The sequence below is a fragment of the Spermophilus citellus genome, assembly GCF_964194105.1.
Source record: "Spermophilus citellus genome assembly, chromosome: 5".
NCBI lineage: Eukaryota > Metazoa > Chordata > Mammalia > Rodentia > Sciuridae > Spermophilus > Spermophilus citellus.
The window spans coordinates 20,008,804-20,018,132 of record NC_138186.1 but is presented as its reverse complement, the minus strand read 5'-3'; positions in this window follow the sequence as shown (position 1 = coordinate 20,018,132).

Genomic DNA, 9,329 nt, shown 5'->3' with positions numbered 1-9,329 from the left:
TAGATTCTCTTTCTTGAATTGTCACTGACAGACTGCTTCCAGCTGCCCTGGGGGTGGGACGCCACCCCAATCAAATGCAGTGTTTGCTGAGGATCTCAGCAGCCACCTGGGGGCCCAAGGAACTCAATGAATGCTATTTAGTAGGGCCGAGTGGCAAAACGGTGACAAATGGCATGTTGACTTTTTTTTTTTTTCTGTGTTTGTGGTTTTAGGACGGCTTGGTTTCAGCCTCTGCTGGCTCCTTCTTCTGTGTTACCAACCTTTTCCACATTAAAAGCCTGTAACGGCCTCTCCCAGCTTCTGGCAGCGGGCTCCAGGCTGTTGACAGAAGCCATTTATTGGTTAGATGTGGCCTGTTGGAAACTACTGGCAAATACTGATTTGAGAGTTGATCCATGCTTTGGAATTTGTGTTCATTCTTTTTTAAGGGAAATTCTTTAACTATCCCAGTTTTTGCTCTTTAGAGTGTTATCATTTCAAAATGACCACCACCGACTGTTGGCTTCTTTTATCTCTGGTCACACCCAGTAAAATTAGGCTGGTTTGCAGATGATTAGCCCTAGACTGATCCACCTCTGAGCTAAACCTCCGCTGGCTTTGCTGGTTGGTTGGACTCTGCCTCACGCTTAGCCCCTGAGACACCCCCTAGTCACCTCTACAGTCCCCAGACCCCCTTCCCTGCCTAGGCCTCTCAGACTCTACAAAGCTCACTCCTCTGGAGAAGGCTCATTAGCCTCGGCCTGCTCCTCCTCTTTGCTTCCATCTCCTTACACAGCATTCTTCCCCCGTCCCTCTTGGTTCTAGAACGTTTCCAATTATTTCCGCCTCGAGGTTCTGAGTTCAGAGTGTTGACTGAACTAAAATATGGAATAGATGAGAAGAGCCTGGCACTGAGAGGCCAATTAGTTAAATTGTTCAATGATCCCAAGCAAGGCCGGTTTCTCTTTCACTCCTGATGAGTCTTGGACTCATTAAAGGGAACTTAAGTTTCACTAAAGGCTTGTCCAGGAATTCCCAAAAAGCTCTTGAACCGAAGGCTTCAGCTGCCCATGTAGATTTCTGTTTCCAAATGTGAAAAGACCTGAGAGCATTTCTCCCTTCAAAAAGATGTCATGGATTCAGGGCACTTTCTCTGCCCTGCTCCGGATCTTGCCCACTCCAGGACTCAAGGTCAGGTGCTACTATTTCAAGTTGAAAAAAAATGATATTTCTGTAATCCAAATCAATTTGGGAAACGGTCGATAGGCCACTTAAAGTGTTGCACAGTTTCACACCCATCCCGTATGTTACTACCCAGACTTCAACATGGTCTCAGTTCCACTTTCTAGAACCAAACCCAGCCAGCGGCACACCTACCCAAAGCTCTTCTTTCCTCCCACCTCCCAGTCTGCCTCTTGGGGTTAAACCAATTCAAATTAAGCTATTTAGTGTGTCCCGTGCGCCTCTTCCAATCCGTGTGCTAGTTGGGTGTGTAAACCCATGGACTACAACACAGAGTGAGCAAGGCAACCCCAGAAGTGAGATAAAAGCCCTCTTCCCCAAATACACAAATCTCACCTCTGTGGCTCCTGGAATTTCCCCAACTGGACCCTTCCTCACTGGCCCACGACCCAGTTCAAAGTTCTAAAGAGGCCTTACAACCTATTTTTGCTGAGACTTCCTTCGAGGCTTGAGCACACACATGCACACACACACACTCACACCCCAGGATCAACATGTCACACTGGGATTACAAAACTCACATCCGTATTCTTCCAGACCCTCTTACCTTTCCAGATCTTTCCAGACCAATTCGTTCAATTGTTCTAGAGTGGCAAAAAGTAACAGCTCGGAGGGGGGTTATCTCCAGGTTATTCACTATTTTAGAGAAGGAAATATTTGTCACCCACGGACATAGATCTAACAAGTCATCTCCCATGCCCACATGCCAAAAGGCCCCTCCCTCAAGTATTCAGAAATCTATCATCTAAAAAACTATTGTAAGAGTGGCCCCAGAGCCTTTTCCCTATTAGGATTCAAAGACAGATTGTAATGCAGGAAATGTCCAAAACTCTCAGAACTTTTCTATTCTAAAAGCATCAAGAGGTTTTTTTTTTCTTTAAGGACATAACATTTTTTTCTGATGATGCTTTGATTAAGATATTTTTAGAACAAGTGTTTACAATGACGGGTAATCTGGAACACGGTAAAGGTGATCTCAGGGCGGCATAGTGGAACTGGCCCGAGATTAAAAGCATCGCTAAAGGTCAACTGGACAATTGATCATGGAGGCGTAATTCAATGTTGTTCTCAGATTCTATAACTAGATAATGTAATTTACATTATCCTTCCTTCCCAAGTGAGGGGAGGAAGACCTATGGGAGGCAAAGCTTAATGATTCCGGTACTAGCACCAAATGTCTTCTTGCTCAGCAAATCTGTTTCAAAGTACTGCTCATGAACTAAGCTGGATACATACACAGGGGCCAAAAATTAACAAGTCAAGGATACATATAGATTGTTTCATATAGGTTATCCCCCATAATCGGTAGTCAAATCAGCCAGCATATATTTACATGTATCTGTTCTGGGATGGAGGAGAGGGGTTTAATAAAAAATTCAAAAAGACAAAGGCTCCTGACTTCAAGAAATTTGGAGTCCAGATAGAGCTACAAATCCAGCACCTTCATCCAAGTTGGATGCTGGGAGAGTGGCTCTGGGAAGGACCGCTCACAGAGATAGTAGCATTTGAACTTGATGTTGAAGGATTTAAAAAAAAAATTGGTAGAGAGAGAATGCACAGACAGGGAGGCTAGTCACAGGCTGCTGTCGGGGTGAGCTGTGCTCTGCGGAAAGGAAGAGTAGGAGGTTGATGGGGCCCTGGGTGCACAAGGACACGTCACCAGAGGCATCATTGGAGAGGCAGCTAGAAGTGAAGTCGGATACCAGGCCATGCAGGACTTTGAATGCCCTGCTAAGAACGTAAGCTGTCATCCTGGAGACAGCGAAATTGCCACCTGTTTCTCAGGACCATGACAAGCTCCCAACTGTGCTGGAGGAGAAAGTCTCACCTCACCAGGGAAGGATCAGAATGGAGATGAGCGGAAAGGCAGGAGACAGTAAGAAAAATGACCTCAGGCAAAGTCAGATGAATTCACAGACAGGACATCCCGACTGACTGTCTGCCTCCTCAGCTCCCCCTTCCTCTGCATTTCTCTGAAAGGACGCAGAAATGATGGTCCCCACCCTAAGGCTGTGGTTAGACATCCTCACTCCCCGCCCATTCTTCTCAGCTTCCTCTGGGTACATCCTGTGTCCCTGTCCCTCTAAATTCTTTGCTCCTGTTTGACAAACATATTGGATGTCGGTTCCCACCCCCATGGCCCTGCCCCTCCCCCCAAGTGCTAAATGTGGCCAATGTTATTCCTCCCTCTGTATTTTCCACGTGTGGCCTCGGAACAAGGATTCCTTTGATCATGCCATCTTGGTGTTCAACGCTGAGGATGCTGTTGGACCGCAGTGGGGCTACTGTGTTGCTGGTGTCCATTGTGTCTGGAACCTAACGCTTCCTGTGATACATTCAATGATTGACTTCATCCTTTACCAAACCACTGAACACTTTCAGCTCAGATAAGCCTTGTAGTTAGCTAAAGCCTCCAGGTCGCTTTCACATGAAATGTTCACATCCATCATGACTCTCCTCTCCTGCTTTCATCTTTGAGTAGTTAAGATCTAAATCCTTCTCACAGTACTAAAGGTTGCTTCTGTATTAAACTATCTAAGTAGCCAACATGCTTCTGAGAGGGGACTGTCATGATCTAATTCACATGGTAAGGATTCCAGGATCTGGGCCGGTGGGCCTGGTTCCCTCTATCTCCCATCCTTCCACCAAGGAACCACAAAATATTCCTCAGACTATTACCTCCTATAAAAATGAAAACAGGGCTGGGGATGTGGCTTAAGCGGTAGCGCACTCACCTGGCATGCGTGTGGCCCGGGTTCGATCCTCAGCACCACATACCAACAAAGATGTTGTGTCCGCTGAGAACTAAAAAATAAATACTTTTTTAAAAAAATGAATAGATAAAAAAATTCAAGATGCTGTTAACCTGTGCAGGGGATAGAAAAATTGGTAACGCTTTAAGTCTTTGGTATATCAAATTCTCTTGTTTTATGAAATATTACATGACGAAAATGTCAAATATGTCCTAATTTTAAGGTAATATATAGGGACAATTTAGGTAGGAAGAAAATTCTCAGTATCCCTTGAATTTTGAGTAAAAAATAAAGGTAATAGAGAAAAAAATGAGAAGAAAGAAGGCATTAAATAAAGAAAATTTAAGAAAATTTAAAAAAACATAAAAAGGAAAAAGAAAGTAAAAGAAGAATGAAGGAAATAAAAAAATAAATAAGTCTGAAAGATGAGCTGAAATAATAGAGTTGGAGACTGGGGATGTACAGCATTTGCCTAGAATGTATGAGATCCTGGTTTCAATCCCTAGAACCAAAATAAATAAATAGGAAAGAGAGAAAAACAGAAAAGAAAGAAAGAGTAGGGGTGAAAGGAGGATTTGGCCAGATGGGAGTGGTGGAGGTGGTTGATCAACAGGTTGATGAAGTATCATAGCCAGGTGCGGTGATGCACACCTACATTCCCAGCAACTTGGGAGGCTGAGGCAGGAGGATTGTAAGTTTGAGGATAGCCTCAGCAACTCTGTGAGACATAGTCTCAAAAATAAAAATTAAAAAGGTCTGAGGATGTAGCTCAGTGGCAAAGCACCCCTCAGTTCAATCCTCAGTACCAAAAAAAAAAAAAAAAAAAAAAAAAAAGGTATCACCATGGTGAGGACTGCAGATGCAGACTGGTGGAGAGACAGGGAGCCATGGAAAGTGCCTCAAATCCTCCAAGAACCATCAGCAAATCCATGATCGCCCTTGGCCTTGACTTCAGCCACCCCAGGGATCAGTCTTTCACTGCTGTCCAGACTGTGTGGCCCAAAGTCAGGAGTGTCGCTGAGGTGACTCAGCATGCTGTTCTTCCTTCCCCTCCTGCAGAGCCTGCGCAGTAGCCTGCCCAGCCAAGAGAAAGAAGAGCCCTACAAGCCTCCAGAGGAATGGCAACATGTTTCCCCCGAAACCTGCCAGGTAGGTGTGCAGTGCCGGTCCAGGGATCTCCTGGCCACGTTGGCAATTCTAACTCCAGACTCAAAACAAGGTTGCCCTCTGCCCCACCAGGCATGAAAAGTCAACTCCAGTGGGACTAAAGAGTTGCCATGTTCACTTAAAAATGAAACCATAAAAATATATATGATTCCAATATGTGGGGGGAAAGGGGGTCTGTTTAAAAAGAGAGCGAGCAGAAAAGTTTCTCCAAATCTGCGTCCAAATCTCCAAATTGCTGGGCCCTTCTTGACTCCTCGGGCTGAACAGATGGCTCTTTAGTGACTCAATTTGAAGAGCAGCTGTATCCAAGTCATTAAGATTCCATTTCAGGTGTTTAAAAGTTCAGGAGGCTAAATCAGAGATTAATTTTAATCCCATTCAAAGGCTCCCCCACCTCCCTCCACCATCTCAGGCCTGACTTGTGACCCAGGGGACTGTTTTGCAATTTTGTTTCTCTTTTTTTCCTCTCTCTGTGGCCCTCTGAGGTTGGGGGAAGAAGGGTGGAAGGCTTAGGGGAAAGGCGTCATTCCTGTAGCTGCAATCCTGTCTCGGGAGGGTCCCCTGGTGCAGGTCCTTCTGATGTCCAGGTCTCGTCAGTCAACACTATTGCTGGATGCACTGGGGGTCCCACTTTTCATAGCCCACCTATGCCCATGAGAGCCGAGGGGCTCAGGGAAGGGGGTTCTGCACCAACCATCCAGCCACCTCTGCTACATTTATGGGCCCACAGCTCGGTCTCCCATCCTGGACGCTCTGGAAGGGGAGAATGGGAGCTACCCGCTCCTGGGGTGGGGCTGCTGCAGCAAGACTTGGCATTCCAAATTCTCTAGACGGAAAAGAGAAAAGTAGGGATCAATGTTTAGGTTCGCACAGGCCCCTAAACTCTGAGGGGGGCGGTGCAGATCCATCCGTCTTGAGCATTTTCCCAATTGCTCTGTGTCGTGGTGGAGACAGGGTGGGACTCCAGGGCCCCTGTGTCTTAGTAAGCTGTCAGCAAGGGAAGAAGTCCACCGCCTCCCTGTCTGTAAGGAGGGCTGGCTTTGTACTCTAGATGCTTCTCAAACAACTTAGGAGGAGGTGATGCTCCCCCACCCGCCCCATAAACCCATCATAAATGGAAAATGCATTTAACTCACCCAACCTTCCAACACCCCCAATGAGCAACCCTGACCACAGCGGAGTGTCTGCTGCTCCACTTGGGATCGTGGGGGTGACTGGGAGCCATGGCTGTTGGCACTGCCCGGCACTGAGGCGGAGGACTGGACGATCCTGGAAAAGACCTAAGTTCAAACTTTGCAGGTACAGTTGCTACTGAATGTGCATCACGTTCACCCAATCATAAATTTAAAGGAAAAAAAAGTAAGTCGAATCATTATGTTGGGACCGTTCCTAGTGGCGACCTTAGAACCCCTTATTTGGCTTAAGGGCCGGTAGGGAAAGCCCCCCACATCACACACTGCCCCACTAGATCCTTCCTGTGCTCTGTTCCTTTGGCAAAATCTCATGGGGCTCCTTCTCCAAATAGTGCTTTTAAGTACATAAGATAAAATATACAGAATTACAAAAGAAACCAATGTTACTGAAATGCAGTTGTCAAAATCACTTTAAAATCGATGCTCTAATAACAATCCTTCTTTTTAAAAAGAATCACTTTATTGAGATGTGATTGGCACACAAAAAGCTGTATGTATTTACTATATACAAACTAAGGAGTTTGGAGACAAGTGCATATTCGTGAAACAATCACCACAATTTAAACCCCAAATAATCTCCAAATATGTCCATCAGCTTCAAAAGTTTCCTCCTGCCCTATTCATCCATTCATTCATTCATTCTGAGAGTATGTAACATAAGAGCTACTACCCTCTTAACAAATTTTTAAGAATGTTATAGAAGATTGTTAACCATGGGCATTATGCTGCACAGTAGGTCTCTAGGACTTATTCATCTTGCATAAGCAAAACTGTTGTGCTTTTTGGTCAGTACCTCCTGCTTCCTCCTCCCCAGTCCTGGCAACCACCGTTCTACCCTCTGCTCCTACGTGTTTGACTATTTTAGTTTCCTCATTTACGTGGTATCATGTGGTATTTTTCCTTCTGTGTCTTGCTTATTTTTGCTTAAATGCTGCTTTATTAATACTTTATCAATAAGTTCTAGCAGTAATTTCTAAGTAGGGATGAATCTAAGGGACATTTCGAGATATCCACAATGACTGTATATGATGTGGAAAAACTTGTGGTTTCTACCGGTGACAGAGTTACCAATGTTGCTAATTCTACTGTACCTTGTTGGCTACATTCATAATCCAAGGATATACTAAACTTCAACTACAGAATACAGAAAATAAGGATGGAATATTTTTTCTACCCTTGATCTTGGATCTCTGAAATCTATCCACAGACTCATGGGGACAGATGAGGAAGCCCCAGACTGCAGGCTGCCTCCTCCAGGGATCTCCCACATCCTTCCTCGGCTTATGTAGGTCAGCGGGGGTGGAGAGAAGGTGGCTGCAGGGCCGGTTTGGTGGCCTGTTGGTGAGGTTTGCAGGTCACCTAGCAACTCCTTTAGAGGAGTGGAGCAAAGTTACAGCCCGAAGTCCTCAGCTTTGAGACAGGCCTAGCCTAGCACGTGTGAGGCCCTGGGTTCCATCCTCAGCACCACATAAAAATAAATAAATATTTATAAATATAAATAAATATTTGTAAATATAAAAATAAATAAATAAAATAAAGATGCTGTGACCTACTAAAATAAATAAAATAAATAAATATTTTTTAAAAAATAAATAAAGATATCTTGTTCATGTGATGGAAAAGAAGTTTGAAAGAAAACTTTTTTAAGTTTTTCTAAAGGAAACTAATGTGACTTGAACTTATCTGAGGCAAGTACGGATTCTCTGAGTATAAAAGTAATAGAAGAAATGATGGGGAAATTAAAAGATTTGATTACACACACACACATGAAAATATAGGTCAAAACAACAATATCACAGATAAAACTCAAAGAGAGCCAGGGTGGCACACATCTGTAATCCCAGTGGCTCATGAGGCTGAGACAGGAGAATTACAAACTCAAGGACAGCCCCAGCAATTTAGTGAGATCTTAAGCAACTTAGCAAAAGCCTGTCTCCAAATTTAAAACAAACAAAAAAAAAATTAAAAAGCACTGGAGATGTGGCTCAGTGATTAAGCCCCTCTATATTCAATCTTTGGTACCAAAATAATAACAACAACAACAATAACAATAATAATAAGCATGAAGAAATATTTGCAATGAAAATTACAAAAAAAAAAGAGCAAATAGTCATATATTGTGAAACAATCTAATAAATCAGAGAGGGGGGAAAATAAGATACTATAAATAACTGTTTGTGACTATTCATTACTTTTCTTTCTGCCCTAATTTTACCATATCTACCTCCAGAGAAAAACTGAGCAGCAAAAGAGATACATAGTGAAAGCCAGGCTTGGTGGCACACACCAATAATCCCAGTGACACAGGAGGCTAAGGCAAGAGGATTGCAAGTTCAGGATCAGCCTCAGCAATTTGGTGAGGCCCTAAGCAACTTCATGAGACCCTGTCTCAAAATAAAAAATAAAAAGGGCTGGGGTTGTGGCTCAGGGGTTGAACATCCCTGGGTTAAATCCTCAGTACCTGCCAGCCTGCTCCCCTCACAAAAAAAAACAAAAGAGAGAGAAAGAGAAAGAGAGTGAAGCCCAATATACAGATCAAATGTCAGCATTCAGTGATGGCAGATACCACTTCCACCTCACTTTTGTATCCAATTTAGGCTCAGGTTTGTTACTGGCACTGGTGCTTTAACCCACATGGAGAATCCTACACCAAACTGGACCTGAACTTCTGCAACCCTGGAATGCAAACAAATAAACTTCAGATTCTCCATTCTATCTTGCACCTAAAGGTATTGATCAGACCCTTACAATAAAGATGCATGAAAGTTTCTAGAAAAATAAAATATCATGCACATTTGCACCAGGCCTTCTGGAACCAACATTGTGCTGTGTGGAAAGGAACATGGGCTTTGAGACCAGACAAACGTGGACCCAAGTCCTGGCCTGCCGCCTTTTATTGACAGTGCAACTTGGGCCAGTCATGTGTCTGTGTCTTGGTTTTCCCGTCTGTGAAACAGGAGCAGTGTGCACCCCATAGACTTGCTGTGAGGTTGAG